Genomic DNA, 9,233 nt, shown 5'->3' with positions numbered 1-9,233 from the left:
AAGTTGAGGGACACAGAAATAAGATTTAAACCAAAAATTGACAAACGACATACAATGAAAAGGGTATTTACAGATAAGGAACGACGAAAAGCATCGGAACGAATGAAGAGATACTGGGCCACTCGGAAGGGGAAAATACCAAAGAAGAGGACCAGAAATGATTGACTGAAGTGGTCCAATGAGGCCGTAAAAGCAGAAGAAGAATATATATATATATATATATATATATATATATATATATATATATATATATATATATATATATATTGGATTGCATTTAACAGCTTGGGTGATATACCGCCCAGGATCCATGATGACTGTCACTCATTAACTGATCGTTACTTTGAACTGGTGGCAAGCTGAATAGATGAAGCATATATGACCCGGCAGCACTGAAACGTATTTCTATTGTTATAGAATTGTCTGTTTCAGCAGATGATAAAACCCAATTTATTTCCTACCTTTCAAAGACAGGATTTTTAACCATTGCTTCGATACTATGGTTAACCCTGTCTCATCACAATTATGTATTCCGTCATGGGTAAATTTGTGTGCATCAACAAGTCGAGTTAGCAAATCGAAAAAGTTAGCTATATTCGGTTTGCTCGACGCTGCTCGTGCCACACTTGCCCGCTCTGGTTTTCTGAGGACTATCTAAGGATGTCTGGCTTTGAATCCAATGACCGAATCTTTGCCAGCTTCTTGTTTTGCGTGAGGAAATGTGTTGTTCTTACACGGCTTCTCTGCGCACTGAAAGGCAGGTCGTCTGAGGTCATATGGTGTCAAACCAAACAAATTTTCTTTCATTTTTAATAAATGCTCGACCAATAAATTCTTTTCCTCTGATGTAAAAACAGTAGTAATTGGGTCTAAGCCCTTGTCCAAAATGGGAGGTGTTTTATTTGGACATAGCTTTCCTTTCGTCGACGCAGTAAATATACTTTCAGGTTTCTCGGGTTGCTCACGATTTAGTTGAATTCTTCTTCCTACAATTGATTGTGGATCATAAAAAGAATTAGTCTCTCTTTTATAATCCGTCCCACTTGTAATAATGGCTGCAATAGCTTTTCTCACTGACTCTGGATTCCACTCATCTCAGTCAGTCTTGTCTGTACCGTCTCAGATAACCTATAAAAGCGGAAGAGGAGATTGTAAAAACTGCATCGTAAGTGGGGTACTTCCCCATAATGATCCAAAGAGAAAAACCTGTCTCGCCCCACCTATTCGTTACGTTGTACTTATTATATCGAAATAACCAGTAACCAAATTTTATTCCCTTAACTGGTCTATTTTTCGTTTTAGGTAAGGTTTCGACTAAGAATATTTATAGCCTACGCAAAATAACTACTAAAACAAACATGTTTCGGCGATATACACTTCGCCTTGATTAATTAATGTATGTCACTTGTATTCAGTACCAAACTGCAACTCCACAAGGAAACTTTGCAGGAAATATAACGCCAACCGAGAGACGCTCATGTATACAAACTAAACTTACAACTCAGAATAGCTGCCACTTATACGTAATCTTCTTCTCCACCCCTTCTAGCAGTAAGGCCATTTTCCACTAGCTCCCAGCACTAACTGACCTATGTCAGGTACCCAGTCTTACCTCGATGCTCCGTCTTACCGCAATCTCCCATACTTCCAGTGCATGTAGGGCCACTGGCTCCCGCGGTTGCAGATAAAACAATGCAGAGAATAAAACAGAATCGAGGACAGGGGGCAGAACGCCATAGTAACAAGTGGATGTACGTATATGCAATGATTCACCAACATAGTATCACCAAAAACACTTAAAAGGTAGTATGTGTTTTTCTAATAAAATGTGAGCATCGGAGGCACCATCGTTTTTATTTTTAAAAATCATGACGTGTTTCAGACCTCAACGTCATTACCCAGCTGTGTCTACATGGTATCGAACAACAAAATACAATGGAATTATTCAACTGGCGAAGAGTGTGGCAGTAGACTTCATTAGCAACAGATTTACTAAATAAATGTTGCCTTCTGTTTTTCAGCCTCTTCGTAGTTACAGATATACAAATTATATAGGTTAATTACTGTCATTTGCAGCTGTAATGAAAGGCTTATGAAGACCAAACGTGTTTCTTTTTATGCTAAATTATCTACAGTGGTCACCGTAACAGCAAGGTTTTTTCCTCTTACAGACTGAACTTTCTAAATAAGGGGTAAGGAACACAAAAGAGAATGGAAGTATGAAACCAGCCATTCAACATTTGCAGAGCACTACCTGTAAGAAAACCAGCACCCTACCACAGTAGAAAAGAACGTGAAAATAGTCAGATTCAGCAACAAGAAACTTCTCTTAAATCTACAAGAGACCCTCGAAATGTAAAAAGCAATAACAGAAAAGAAATTTCAAAAAATGACCAGACGAACATTAGCAGCTTTATCCTGTTCAAACTAATAAAACATATTGAAGAGAAAGAACAAGCCCTCTAGACACCACAAAGTAATATTGCAAACTACTCCTTCCCCACCCAACATCGTCCACCACTGTCCCACAGTAAAGCAATAACCTAAACACACAGTAATTAGGACTCTCTTCAAATACACACACACACACACACACACACACACACACACAAACAAGGTTAACAACCCTCTTAGTAAGGCAACCTGGGATATATTTACCAAAACAATCAAAATACCAATACATTCCACAACAAAAAAACAAAACGCACGAAATAGTAAGATGACCGTGATTCTTCACAACACAGAAACGTGAATGTATTTAGTGTAGAGAAAGTGGTGTGTGCTAAAATCCAACACATACGCGTGGAAGAACAGGAAGAATGAAGTAAACAACAAAAAATCGTGACTAACGATAAGAATTAGTAACGACGGTAAGAATTAGTAACGATAAGAACTAACACTGCTTATTGTAGTAAGTAAAGCATGGGACTGTTCACGATCCTAGCAAACAAAATATTAACAGAAAAAACCATATTGTTACAGTGGCCACTGAAGATGTTTTAGAAGAATGCGAAATGCGTTTGGTCTTAGTAACACATTCACTACAGTTGCAAAAGACGATAATTAACTTATACATCTAAATAAATGTTCAAAACAACTCGTTCACACACTTAATAAAAACAACAAACTAAAAATGATGTAGTGTGATCTCGTCTTGAATTAAAATAGATAAACTACTGGCCATTAAAATTGCTACACCACGAAGATGACGTGCTACAGACGCGAAATTTAACCGACAGGAAGAAGATGCTGTGATATGCAAATGATTAACTTTTCAGAGCGTTCACACAAGATGGACGCCGGTGGTGACACCTACGACGTGCTAACATGAGGAAAGTTTCCAACCGATTTCTCATACACAAACAGCAGTTGACCGGCGTTGCCTGGTGAAACGTTGTTGTGATGCCTGGTGTAAGGAGGAGAAATGCGTACCATCACGTTTCCGACTTTGATAAAGGTCGGATTGTAGCCTATCGCGATTGCGGTTTATCTGTTAGCAGAATATGGAATCGGTGGGATCAGGAGGGTAATACGGAACGCCGTGCTGGATCCCAACGGCCTCGTATCACTAGCAGTCGAGATGACAGGCATCAGGCATCTTATCCGCATGGCTGTAACGGATCGTGAAGCCACGTCTCGATCCCTGAGTCAACAGATGGGGACGTTTGCAAGACAACAACCATCTGCACGAACAGTTTGGCGAAGTTTGCAGGAGCATGGACGTTCAGCTCGGAGACTATGGCTGCGGTTACCCTTGACGCTGCATCACAGACAGGAGCGCCTGCGATGGTGTACTCAACGACGAACCTGGGTGCACGAATGGCAAAACGTCATTTTTCGGATGAATCCAGGTTCTGTTTATAGCATCATGATGGTCGCATCCGTGTTCGGCGACATCGCGGTGAACGCATGTTGGAAGCGTGTATTTGTTATCGCCATACTGGCGTATCACCCAGCGTGATGGTACGGGGTGCCATTGGTACACGTCTCGGTCACCTCTTGTTCGCATTGACGGCACTTTGAACAGTGGAGGTTACATTTCAGATGTGTTACGACCCGTGGCTCTACCCATCATTCGATCCCTGCGAAACCCTACATCTCAGCAGGATAATGCACGACCGCATGTTACAGGTCCTGTATGGGCCTTTCTCGATACAGAAAATGTTCGACTGTTGCCCTGGCCAGCACATTCTCCAGATTTCTCACCAACTGAAAACGTCTTGTCAATGGTGGCTGAGCAACTGGCTCGTCACAATACGCCAGTCACTACTCTTGATGAACTATGGTATCGTGTTGAAGCTGCCTGAGCAGTAGTACCTGTACACGCCATGCAAGCTCTGTTTGACTCAATGCCTAGGCGTATCAAGGCCGTTATTACGGCCAGAGGTGATTGGTCTGGGTGCTGATTTCTCAGGATCTATGCACCCAAATTGCGTGAAAATATAATAACATGTCAGTTCTAGTATAATACACTTGTCCAATGAATACCCGTTTATCATTTGCATTTGTTCTTGGTGTAGCAATTTTAATGGCCAGTAGTTTATATTTAAGTAAACTAAATAATCTTGGAAAACAACTTACCAATAAACTGCATAATGACACCATATTAACATAAGTACTGCACGAAGTCGTTTACAGTTTACGAAATCAACGTATGTCACACGAACTTACAAGTCAGGCGTCCTGGGAGAACACCGAAAGACTTCTGAGACCCGCCAGAGTAGAGGTAAATTACAGGGGCGGCCTGTAGAGGGCTGGTAGACAAGCAGGCAGAGGCAAGTGATGAAGTAAAAGTTAAAAAAATGTTTGGATGTAAAATAAAATACAGAACTTAATGGTATTTAAAAGACTGAGGTGGAGATATAAAAAGTATTATTACGAAATGAAAAAGGACAACAGACGACGCTCATAGGTCCTATGATGAACGAAAAATTCATCTACGAAACAAACGATGGCAAACAACAGGAAGTAACGAAAGGTATGTCTGCATACAAACTCGATGTTAACGCGACATGCGTCGTGAAGGGAGGGGGGAGAGATATAAAAACATTGTACAAGCATGGGACAGATTGAAAATATACCCACAAAATCTTAAAATTTTAGCTGTGCTGTTATAAATCCTCTATGAGTCCAGCAGCAGCACGAACAACATCTGGACGACAGCTAATTTCATCATGAAGTTTACCCAATGAATCTAGCTTTACAGAAATTATGGCGGCTGTTATTGTGTTCTTCATTTCTTCTACGTCAAGAGGTAAAGGGAAAATGAACATACTTTCCTTCACATATACCCACAAGAAAAAATCGGATGGGGTCATGTCTGGTTCTCTTGGAGGCCAAGAATGCAGGACCGTGTTTCGGGATCTCGTGCTCCCTACCCAGTGTTGAGACAGAGTGTCATTAGAAACTAAGGTACGTTGTTGGTCAGCGTGGTGGTGCTCCATCCTGTTGGAAAACGAAGTCATCGGAGTCCTCCTGAAATTGTTCTGCAGTATTTGAAGATAACTTATTCCAGTTACTGTGTTTTCCTCTTGGAGGTACCGTACACTTTTTCACGAGAAGTGGCACCAACAACGGTCACTTAAGTGAGTCTTTTTCGTGCTCAGTAATGTCATGAAGGTTCTGGAGGCCCAATATGCGCAAGTTATGTCGGTTTACTTTATCGCTAAGATGAAATGTTTCTTTATCACTGAAAATTAACTACGGTACATGTATCGGCTTCCATGTCCTCTAGTAGAACGCTGCTGAAGTCAACCCGTGTCCTTTTATCACCAGCCCGAAGAGCCTGCACTAATTGTAGTCTGTACAGTTTAGAGACCAAACGAGGCCTTAATACTCGCCAGATAGTCGTATGAGGCACTGCCAGTTCTTTGCTTGCACGGAAAGTAGGCTTTTGTGGACTCCGCTCAAACGTTTGCCGAATTCTTTCCACCACTTCATCAGATGTGTGAGGTCGACCTGGACTCTTACCTTTCCACAAGCATCCTGTCTCTTCAAATTCGCGATACCAACGACGAATGTTTTTGGGTGCAGGCGGATCAATGCCAAAACGACGATGAAAAGCACGCTGGAGCGAAATCACTGACTCACTCTTTGCAAACTGCAGCATACAAAACGCCTTCTATTGAGCGGATCCTATCTTACTTCTGATTGATTGCAAACTGAGAAGGAGCATCTAACGGCGATTTTTTAGGCCAAGTCTATTCAAACAACTCACATTTCTCGCTGGTGCGTCTCATGTTTCGCTAATTATTACCGTCCAGAATCAGATGATTCTTTTTGAAACATCCTTGTAAAGGGAGTATGACTAGTTGTGAAACTGAGCAAAAGAGAAAGAGAGAGAGAGAGAGAGAGAGAGAGAGAGAGAGAGAGAGAGTTACTGTGAACAGTTCAACGATAGGATTATTCTCATCAAAACCGACACCAAACGGGTGTCAACAAAATTAGTTCAGGCACACAAGCCGATATGACAAGCAGAAAATGAAAGAAATGGAAGTCTTTCAGAACACTGAACAGGTAATTTAGTATGTCAAGCAACGTGAATATCATGGGCCATTGGAACGCTGTAGTAGAGGACAAAATAGAAAACAAAGCTATGGGAAACTATAGGCTCGGTAACAGGACTGAGATAGGAGAAAAACTGACTGAGTTCTGTAATAAATTTCGGCTACTAATTCTAAACACACTGTTCAAAAATTACGAGAGGTGGCTTTATACTTGGAAAAGGTTAAGTTGAAACAGAGATTTCGGTGTCAGAGATTGGTCTGCACAGAGTTCCCAGGAGCAGATCTTGACTCAGAAAACTATTCAGCATCGATATCTCTCAGAGACTTATCGAAAAGTCCATATATCGATAATTTTGTCATCTCTGTTCTCTATACATGATAGCGGCTTCTGCACCCCCACAGGAAGGATGTGGGTCTGATGTTCTGATCATCGGTTGTTGTTGTTGTTGTTGTTGTTGTCCAGAACTCAGACTGTTTCGTTTCGCTTTGGACCATCTACCCGCTGTTGTAGTCACGCGATAATCAACGACGACTCTTATCACTTACACATTGCTGGCGAACACAGGTGATTATGGCGGGGCCAGTTTCCTCTGAATCGACGATACTCGCGGTAGATCCTAGCACGTGGTTGTATTTGATTCTGGCTGTCAAAGAACTCAGGTGCTTCGAGATTGAGTGGAAAAGTAATTACTTAGACTGAGGAATCATTGTATTTATTATTGCACTGGTCTTTGTGTCTTGCTGTCTGTTCCCGTTCTCAGTTACCAGTCCTCTGTTCATTACCACCTTCTTCTGCACGTATTACACTTTGTCTCGTACGACTACTTAAAGAGATTAGTTCAACTCTTTTCATCCGCTTTTTGGTTTTCCTGTGTTTCCTTGCTCTGTGAGTTTGTATTTTGTGTGGTGTTTTTGATAGCCTGACATCCCTCTTCCTACTACCATGGTCTTTCCATTTCCCTCTGTGTTCTTTTCTTAATTGCATGTGGAATTAAACTTAATTCTGCTCTTATTTCTGTATTTCACTTTCCTCTTGCCTAGTGAATCCTGCTAGATATCTGGGAAATCTCATTTCCGCACTTTGGATTCTTAGTGTGTCCTTTTTTGTTATTAATGTCTCGTTTCGATACATTCCTGGAAGCGACAGTGTTTTATAATATTTTCGTAACTGTATATTTCCGTACATCTCTTTGTAAGGCATTTCTAATAGTATCATTCATTAAGTTAAATTTCTCAATCTTACGCTGGAAATTAGTTTCATCTGTATGTGATGTTCTGCAAATGCTCTATTATTTTTCTGTTAATTACAATTTTGGACCTAATTTTGTATTTTTCCAGAAAATGTCATTATCTTTGTTTTTTATCTGATATCTGAAAGTTATACGAAGCATAAATTCTTTGTAGTTGGTATCCTGCTCTTCGTTGACAATTATCATTGTTATCAATCATTATCCGGTCGTCTGCAAATAGCATCATCCAAGTGAGAAAGCAAAATGGTAGTTCATCTATTTACTCCAGATATATTTTGTTTATCTAGAAATTAAGAAACGCCGGTGATAAACTGCACCTTTGCGTTAGATGGATGCTCTCTCTTTCTATTACTTTCCCTTGTATGTTATCAGATAACTGTGCCTCATCATACTGTAAATATAAAAATGCAGTAAATGAAGCAGGCAAAAAGGAATACAAACCTCTCAAAAATGAGAACGACAGGAAGTGCAAAATGGCTAAGCAGGGATGGCTAGAGGACAAATGTAAGGATGTAGAGGCTTGTCTCACTAGGGGTAAGATGGATACTGCCTACAGGAAAATTAAAGAGACCAGTGGAGAAAAGAGAACCACTTGTATTAATATCAAGAGCTCAGATGGCAACCCAGTTCTAAGCAAAGAAGGGAAGGCAGAAAGGTGGAAGGAGTATATAGAGGGTTTATACAAGGGCAATGTACTTGAGGACAATATTATGGAAATGGAAGAGGATGTAGATGAAGACGAAATGGGAGATAAGATACTGCGTGAAGAGTTTGACAGAGCACTGAAAGACCTGAGTCGAAACAAGGCCCCGGGAGTAGACAACATTCCATTAGAACTACTGATGGCCTTGGGAGAGCCAGTCATGACAAAACTCTACCATCTGGTGAGCAAGATGTATGAGAATGGCGAAATACCCACAGACTTCAAGAAGAATATAATAATTCCAATCCCAAAGAAAGCAGGTGTTGACAGATGTGAAAATTACCGAACTATCAGTTTAATAAGTCACAGCTGCAAAATACTAACGCGAATTCTTTACAGACGAATGGAAAAACTGGTAGAAGCGGACCTCGGGGAAGATCAGTTTGGATTCCGTAGAAATGTTGGAACACGTGAGGCAATACTAACCTTACGGCTTATCTTAGAAGAAAGATTAAGAAAAGGCAAACCTACGTTTCTAGCATTTGTAGACTTAGAGAAAGCTTTTGACAATGGTAACTGGAATACTCTCTTTCAAATTCTGAAGGTGGCAGGGGTAAAATACAGGGAGCGAAAGGCTATTTACAATTTGTACAGGAACCAGATGGCAGTTATACGAGTCGAGGGGCATGAAAGGGAAGCAGTGGTTGGGAAAGGAGTGAGACAGGGTTGTAGCCTCTCCCCGATGTTATTCAATCTGTATATTGAGCAAGCAGTAAAGGAAACAAAAGAAAAATTCGGAGTAGGTATTAAAATTCATGGAGAAGAAGTAAAAAC

The sequence above is a fragment of the Schistocerca americana genome, chromosome 7 (assembly GCF_021461395.2).
Source record: "Schistocerca americana isolate TAMUIC-IGC-003095 chromosome 7, iqSchAmer2.1, whole genome shotgun sequence".
Taxonomy (NCBI): domain Eukaryota; kingdom Metazoa; phylum Arthropoda; class Insecta; order Orthoptera; family Acrididae; genus Schistocerca; species Schistocerca americana.
The sequence above is the reverse complement of the archived record's forward strand: the minus strand, read 5'-3'. Positions refer to the sequence as shown.